The sequence below is a fragment of the Oncorhynchus keta genome, unplaced genomic scaffold, assembly GCF_023373465.1.
Source record: "Oncorhynchus keta strain PuntledgeMale-10-30-2019 unplaced genomic scaffold, Oket_V2 Un_scaffold_11571_pilon_pilon, whole genome shotgun sequence".
NCBI classification, from domain to species: Eukaryota; Metazoa; Chordata; class Actinopteri; order Salmoniformes; family Salmonidae; genus Oncorhynchus; species Oncorhynchus keta.
In genome coordinates this window covers 4,490-13,284 of record NW_026290760.1, presented here as the reverse complement: position 1 = coordinate 13,284, position 8,795 = coordinate 4,490, and the positions used below count along the sequence as shown (strand labels likewise).

The following is an 8,795-nucleotide window of genomic DNA, read 5'->3' as shown; positions in this document are numbered from 1 at the left end:
ATGACGATAATGGAGAACACTACGGTGATAATGCAGAGAGATCAGACTGTGTCCTGTGTAGTGTGTCCCTCGGCTGTCTGAACATAGAGATCAGACTGTGTCCTGTGTAGTGTGTCCCTCGGCTGTCTGAACAGAGAGATCAGACTGTGTCCTGTGTAGTGTGTCCCTCGGCTGTCTGAACAGAGAGATCAGACTGTGTCCTGTGTTGTGTGTCCCTCGGCTGTCTGAACATAGAGATCAGACTGTGTCCTGTGTAGTGTGTCCCTCGGCTGTCTGAACATAGAGATCAGACTGTGTCCTGTGTTGTGTGTCCCTCAGCTGTCTGAACATAGAGATCAGACTGTGTCCTGTGTAGTGTGTCCCTCGGCTGTCTGAACATAGAGATCAGACTGTGTCCTGTGTTGTGTGTCCCTCAGCTGTCTGAACATAGAGATCAGACTGTGTCCTGTGTAGTGTGTCCCTCGGCTGTCTGAACAGAGAGATCAGACTGTGTCCTGTGTTGTGTGTCCCTCAGCTGTCTGAACATAGAGATCAGACTGTGTCCTGTGTTGTGTGTCCCTCGGCTGTCTGAACATAGAGATCAGACTGTGTCCTGTGTAGTGTGTATATCCCTCGGCCGTCTGAACATAGAGATCAGACTGTGTCCTGTGTAGTGTGTCCCTCGGCTGTCTGAACATAGAGATCAGACTGTGTCCTGTGTAGTGTGTCCCTCGGCTGTCTGAACAGAGAGATCAGACTGTGTCCTGTGTTGTGTGTCCCTCGGCCGTCTGAACATAGAGATCAGACTGTGTCCTGTGTTGTGTGTCCCTCGGCCGTCTGAACATAGAGATCAGACTGTGTCCTGTGTAGTGTGTCCCTCGGCCGTCTGAACATAGAGATCAGACTGTGTCCTGTGTTGTGTGTCCCTCGGCCGTCTGAACATAGAGATCAGACTGTGTCCTGTGTAGTGTGTCCCTCGGCTGTCTGAACATAGAGATCAGACTGTGTCCTGTGTAGTGTGTCCCTCGGCTGTCTGAACATAGAGATCAGACTGTGTCCTGTGTAGTGTGTCCCTCGGCTGTCTGAACAGAGAGATCAGACTGTGTCCTGTGTTGTGTGTCCCTCGGCCGTCTGAACATAGAGATCAGACTGTGTCCTGTGTAGTGTGTCCCTCGGCTGTCTGAACAGAGAGATCAGACTGTGTCCTGTGTAGTGTGTCCCTCAGCTGTCTGAACAGAGAGATCAGACTGTGTCCTGTGTAGTGTGTATGTCCCTCGGCTGTCTGAACATTGAGATCAGACTGTGTCCTGTGTAGTGTGTCCCTCAGCTGTCTGAACATAGAGATCAGACTGTGTCCTGTGTTGTGTGTCCCTCGGCCGTCTGAACATAGAGATCAGACTGTGTCCTGTGTAGTGTGTCCCTCGGCTGTCTGAACATAGAGATCAGACTGTGTCCTGTGTTGTGTGTCCCTCGGCTGTCTGAACATAGAGATCAGACTGTGTCCTGTGTAGTGTGTCCCTCGGCTGTCTGAACAGAGAGATCAGACTGTGTCCTGTGTAGTGTGTATATCCCTCGGCTGTCTGAACAGAGAGATCAGACTGTGTCCTGTGTAGTGTGTCCCTCGGCCGTCTGAACATAGAGATCCATCCTTCTACAGTCTAGCTCTAAATGACCCTCATTAGATTTGTTCTGTTTTCACAAACCTTGAGCCTAAAGGTTAGCTTAAGACTCTCTAAACTCTATTAAATCTATAGCTACATTTAGTTACCTTAAGACTCTCTAAGCTCTATTAAATCTACAGCTACATTTAGTTACCTTAAGACTCTCTAAGCTCTATTAAATCTATAGCTACATTTAGTTACCTTAAGACTCTCTAAGCTCTATTAAATCTATAGCTACATTTAGTTACCTTAAGACTCTCTAAGCTCTATTAAATATATAGCTACATTTAGTTACCTTAAGACTCTCTAAGCTCTATTAAATCTATAGCTACATTTAGTTACCTTAAGACTCTCTAAGCTCTATTAAATCTATAGCTACATTTAGTTACCTTAAGACTCTCTAAGCTCTATTAAATCTATAGCTACATTTAGTTACCTTAAGACTCTCTAAACTCTATTAAATCTATAGCTACATTTAGTTACCTTAAGACTCTCTAAGCTCTATTAAATCTATAGCTACATTTAGTTACCTTAAGACTCTCTAAGCTCTATTAAATCTATAGCTACATTTAGTTACCTTAAGACTCTCTAAGCTCTATTAAATCTATAGCTACATTTAGTTACCTTAAGACTCTCTAAGCTCTATTAAATCTATAGCTACATTTAGTTACCCTAAGACTCTCTAAACTCTATTAAATCTATAGCTACATTTAGTTACCTTAAGACTCTCTAAACTCTATTAAATCTATAGCTACATGTGGTGACGGTGCACAGGCGGGCTGGTGAGACCTTAATTGGGGAGTACCGGGGGCTCATCGGCACTGTGGTGACGGTGCACAGGCGGGCTGGTGAGACCTTAATTGGGGAGTACCGGGGGCTCATCGGCACTGTGGTGACGGTGCACAGGCGGGCTGGTGAGACCTTAATTGGGGAGTACCGGGGGCTCATCGTAATGGCTGGAATGGAAGAAATGGAGGGGTATCCGTTGTGTACGAGGGTTGTACTATTTGCACTGTGTTCTGCTGCGCTGAGATGAATGCCTTTCTAAGTGACACCATCAGAGACAGACTAGTATGTGGGCTACGGAGGGAAGCTACACAACAGGAGACTATCGACTGAATGTAAATCTGACCTCGGCGAAAGACTGTTGAAGTCCTCGTGTCCCCATGGAACTAGATGCCAAAGAGGCTCAGCGTGTTGAGTTCGTCAGGGGGGGAAAACGAGCACAGACGGGGGAAAATCAAGTCAAACGCTTCCTCTGTGGTAGAGTGGGACATCAGGACTTCCTCTGTGGCAGAGTGGGACATCAGGACTTCCTCTGTGGCAGAGTGGGACATCAGGACTTCCTCTGTGGTAGAGTGGGACATCAGGACTTCCTCTGTGGTAGAGTGGGACATCAGGACTTCCTCTGTGGCAGAGTGGGACATCAGGACTTCCTCTGTGGCAGAGTGGGACATCAGGCTTCCCTGTGGCGGAGTGGGACATCAGGCTTCCCCTGTGGCAGAGTGGGACATCAGGCTTCCTCTGTGGCGGAGTGGGACATCAGGCTTCCTCTGTGGCAGAGTGGGACATCAGGCTTCCTCTGTGGTAGAGTGGGACATCAAGACTTCCTCTGTGGCAGATTGGGACATCAGGGCTTCTACATGATGGTGGAAGGACATGGTGAGACATCAGGGCTTCTACATGATGGTGGAAGGACATGGTGGGACATCAGGGCTTCTACATGATGGTGGAAGGACATGGTGGGACATCAGGGCTTCTACATGATGGTGGAAGGACATGGTGGGACATCAGGGCTTCTACATGATGGTGGAAGGACATGGTGGGACATCAGGGCTTCTACATGATGGTGGAAGGACATGGTGGGACATCAGGGCTTCTACATGATGGTGGAAGGACATGGTGGGACATCAGGGCTTCTACATGATGGTGGAAGGACATGGTGGGACATCAGGGCTTCTACATGATGGTGGAAGGGCATGGTGGGACATCAGGGCTTCTACATGATGGTGGAAGGACATGGTGGGACATCAGGGCTTCTACATGATGGTGGAAGGACATGGTGAGACATCAGGGCTTCTACATGATGGTGGAAGGACATGGTGGGACATCAGGGCTTCTACATGATGGTGGAAGGACATGGTGGGACATCAGGGCTTCTACATGATGGTGGAAGGACATGGTGGGACATCAGGGCTTCTACATGATGGTGGAAGGACATGGTGGGACATCAGGGCTTCTACATGATGGTGGAAGGACATGGTGGGACATCAGGGCTTCTACATGATGGTGGAAGGACATGGTGGGACATCAGGGCTTCTACATGATGGTGGAAGGACATGGTGGGACATCAGGGCTTCTACATGATGGTGGAAGGACATGGTGGGACATCAGGGCTTCTACATGCTGGTGGAAGGACATGGTGGGACATCAGGGCTTCTACATGATGGTGGAAGGACATGGTGGGACATCAGGTGTAAGGTGAGCCTGTAATAAAAAGAGCCACATTGAATGAGCCTGCAGAACCAAAAACAGCTCAGAGAAAACTTCAAAGACTTAAAGCAAGAATGGTCATCAGACCAGGAGAACACTGAGGTGACTGACTCATCAGACCAGGAGAACACTGAGGTGACTGACTCATCAGACCAGGAGAACACTGAGGTGACTGACTCATCAGACCAGGAGAACACTGAGGTGACTGACTCATCAGACCAGGGGAACACTGAGGTGACTGACTCATCAGACCAGGAGAACACGGAGGTGACTGACTCATCAGACCAGGAGAACACTGAGGTGACTGACTCATCAGACCAGGAGAACACTGAGGTGACTGACTCATCACACCAGGGGTGAACACTGAGAACACTGAGTGACTGACTCATCAGACCAGGAGAACACTGAGGTGACTGACTCATCAGACCAGGAGAACACTGAGGTGACTGACTCATCAGACCAGGAGAACACTGAGGTGACTGACTCATCACACCAGGAGAACACTGAGGTGACTGACTCATCAGACCAGGAGAACACTGAGGTGACTGACTCATCAGACCAGGAGAACACTGAGGTGACTGACTCATCAGACCAGGAGAACACTGAGGTGACTGACTCATCAGACCAGGAGAACACTGAGGTGACTGACTCATCAGACCAGGAGAACACTGAGGTGACTGACTCATCAGACCAGGAGAACACTGAGGTGACTGACTCATCAGACCAGGAGAACACTGAGGTGACTGACTCATCAGACCAGGAGAACACTGAGGTGACTGACTCATCAGACCAGGAGAACACTGAGGTGACTGACTCATCAGACCAGGAGAACACTGAGGTGACTGACTCATCAGACCAGGAGAACACTGAGGTGACTGACTCATCAGACCAGGAGAACACTGAGGTGACTGGCTCATCAGACCAGGAGAACACTGAGGTGACTGACTCATCAGACCAGGAGAACACTGAGGTGACTGACTCATCAGACCAGGAGAACACTGAGGTGACTGACTCATCAGACCAGGAGAACACTGGAGGTGACTGACTCATCAGACCAGGAGAACACTGAGGTGACTGACTCATCAGACCAGGAGAACACTGAGGTGACTGACTCATCAGACCAGGAGAACACAGACCAGGAGAACACTGACTGACTGGCTCATCAGACCAGGAGAACACTGAGGTGACTGACTCATCAGACCAGGAGAACACTGAGGTGACTGACTCATCAGACCAGGAGAACACGGAGGTGACTGACTCATCAGACCAGGAGAACACGGAGGTGACTGACTCATCAGACCAGGAGAACACTGAGGTGACTGACTCATCAGACCAGGAGAACACTGAGGTGACTGACTCATCAGACCAGGAGAACACTGAGGTGACTGACTCATCAGACCAGGAGAACACTGAGGTGTTCTACAACTCTACATGGTGAAAGGAGACTACCCATCATTACTAGGATGTTCGAGGCTGGAGAAAATCACACCGGACTGGTCATCAGTGTGTACAATGAAACATGGAGACACAGGCCTACCCTCCATCTTAAACAAACATGGAGACACAGGCCTACCCTCCATCTTAAACAAACATGGAGACACAGGCCTACCCTCCATCTTAAACAAACATGGAGACACAGGCCTACCCTCCATCTTAAACAAACATGGAGACACAGGCCTACCCTCCATCTTAAACAAACATGGAGACACAGGCCTACCCTCCATCTTAAACAAACATGGAGACACAGGCCTACCCTCCATCTTAAACAAACATGGAGACACAGGCCTACCCTCCATCTTAAACAAACATGGAGACACAGGCCTACCCTCCATCTTAAACAAACATGGAGACACAGGCCTACCCTCCATCTTAAACAAACATGGAGACACAGGCCTACCCTCCATCTTAAACAAACATGGAGACACAGGCCTACCCTCCATCTTAAACAAACATGGACACACACTTCTTTTTCCATCTTAGAGCAGGGTAGCATGAGATACATTACAGTGAAGCTTGGCATTAAACAAACATGAAAAGGCCAAAGTCTCTTAATTAAAGCACGACGGACCAGATCTGGAAACGGATTCGCCACCTGGATCTAAATAAAAACATGGAGACGACATCTTCGTTACTGGTAAAAAACAGGAAGAGGTTTATCTCCGGGAAACCAACATGTGATGCTAATCTATAAACAAACATGGGACACAGGGAGCAGAGTAGCGTATCATATTACGCCTAACGGTGATGAGAAGTCAGTCCCAGCTCTTTCGCATCGAACTGACTTGCCTAGACATTGAACAAACAGTAAAAGATGAAACAGGCCTCCCTCCATCTTAAACAAACATGCCATAGGCACTACAGTCTTGGCATTAACACTACAGCCCGTCACACTACAGCCCGCCACACTACAGCCCGTCCCAGTTCTGTATTGTCTACAGCCCGTCTCACTACAGCCCGTCTCACTACAGCCCGTCTCACTACAAATCGCCCGTCACACTACAGCCAAAGCCACACTACAGCCCGTCTCACTATCAGCCCGCCACACTACAGCCCGCCACACTACAGCCCGTCCCACTGACAGACCGTCACACTGACAGACCGTCACCTACAGCCCGCCACACTACAGCCACTTCCCACTACAGACCGTCACACTACAGACCGAAGACTTTAGCCCGGGAAACTACAGCCCGTCCCACTACAGCCCATCTCACTACAGCCCGTCACACTACAGCCCGCCACACTAGTCAGCCCGTCCCACTACATTGAACAAAGTCCCAGATGAAACAGCCCGTCACACTACAGCCCGTCCCCACTACAGCCCGTCACACTACTACAGCCCGTCTCACTACAGCCCGCCACACTACAGCCCGTCTCACTACAGCCCGTCACACTACAGCCCGTCACACTACAGCCCGTCTCACTACAGCCCGTCTCACTACAGCCCGTCACACTACAGCCCGTCCCACTACAGCCCGTCACACTACAGCCCGTCCCACTACAGCCCGTCTCACTACAGCCCGTCTCACTACAGCCCATCTCACTACAGCCCGTCTCACTACAGCCCGTCACACTACAGCCCGTCTCACTACAGCCCGTCACACTACAGCCCGTCTCACTACAGCCCGTCCCACTACAGCCCGTCCCACTACAGCCCGTCCCACTACAGCCCGTCACACTACAGCCCGTCACACTACAGCCCGTCACACTACAGCCCGTCTCACTACAGCCCGTCTCACTACAGCCCGTCCCACTACAGCCTGTCACACTACAGCCCGCCACACTACAGCCCGTCCCACTACAGCCCATCTCACTACAGCCCGTCACACTACAGCCCGTCTCACTACAGCCCGCCACACTACAGCCCGCCACACTACAGCCCGTCACACTACAGCCCGTCACACTACAGCCCGTCACACTACAGCCCGTCTCACTACAGCCCGTCTCACTACAGCCCGTCACACTACAGCCCGCCACACTACAGCCCGTCTCACTACAGCCCGTCCCACTACAGCCCGTCTCACTACAGCCCGCCACACTACAGCCCGTCTCACGACAGCCCATCTCACTACAGCCCGTCCCACTACAGCCCGTCTCACTACAGCCCGCCACACTACAGCCCGTCTCACTACAGCCCGCCACACTACAGCCCGTCTCACTACAACCCGTCTCACTTGGTGTGGTGACTTGGGCTCATGGCAAAAATAGAAGCCAAAAATGTATTTTGACAAAGATATAAAAATGGGAGGATGTTGTACTATATTTTCGTAACGGGATGAGAGTCAGGAGAAGTTGTAGTGAGACAATGGTGCCGTTACCTTATAGTAGTTTAGTCTCTCTCTCTCTCTCTCTCTCTCTCTCTCTCTCTCCCTCTCTTTCTCTCTCGCTCTCCCTCTCTTTCTCTCTCGCTCTCCCTCTCTTTCTCTCTCTCGCTCTCCCTCTCTTTCTCTCTCTCCCTCTCTTTCTCTCTCTCTCTCTCCCTCTCTCTCTCTCTCGCTCTCCCTCTCTTTCTCTCTCTCTCTCTCTCTCTGTGTATCTCTCTGTCTCTCTCTAACTTTCTCCCTCTTTCTCTCTCTCTCTCTCTCTCTCTCTCTCTCTCTCTCTCTCTCTCTCTCTCTCTCTCCCCCTCTCTCTCTCTCTCTCTCTGTATCTCTCTGATCTCTCTCTTAATCAGTCTTTCTCTCTCTCTCTCTCTCTCTCTAAACTCTCTCTCTCTCTCTCTCTCTCTCTCTCTCTCTTTGACTCTCTCTCTCTCTCACACCTCTCTCTACTCTCTCTCTCTCTCTTCTCTCTCTCTCTCTCTCTCTCTAGGGACTCTTCTCCTCCCTCTCTCTCTCTCTCTCTCTCTCTCTCTCTCTCTCTCTCTCTCTCTCTCTCTCTCTCTCTCCCCCTCTCTCTCTCTCCCTCTTTCTCTCTCGCTTTTGGACTTTAGACAAAGGCATGTATAAACGTCAACAACCTCCCACACAGGAGAGAATTCCTTTGATTTGGCCCAGAGAGTTAGAGAGATAGTGTGTTTTTAATCAGTTACACAGTAACTCTTAAGACATTTGAAAGAAAACACTCCCCCCGCCAAAAAAAAAAAAAGTACCTTGTATAGAGTTATGTGATTTCTACCTAGACATGTCTTCATGGTGTGGTACCAACCCCAATGTTGGGTGATCG

At 50.0% G+C, this 8,795-nt stretch overlaps 1 long non-coding RNA gene across 1 annotated transcript; it reads right to left on the bottom strand.

The window, feature by feature from the left end:
• Positions 1-911: 911 nt before the first annotated feature.
• On the bottom strand, positions 912-2,456 carry LOC127927306 (uncharacterized). Its single transcript, XR_008126850.1, has 3 exons — positions 2,124-2,456; positions 1,936-2,076; positions 912-1,888 (listed from the first exon to the last, which is right to left on the bottom strand). It is a non-coding gene; the product is annotated as an uncharacterized LOC127927306 (long non-coding RNA).
• Positions 2,457-8,795: the final 6,339 nt, after the last annotated feature.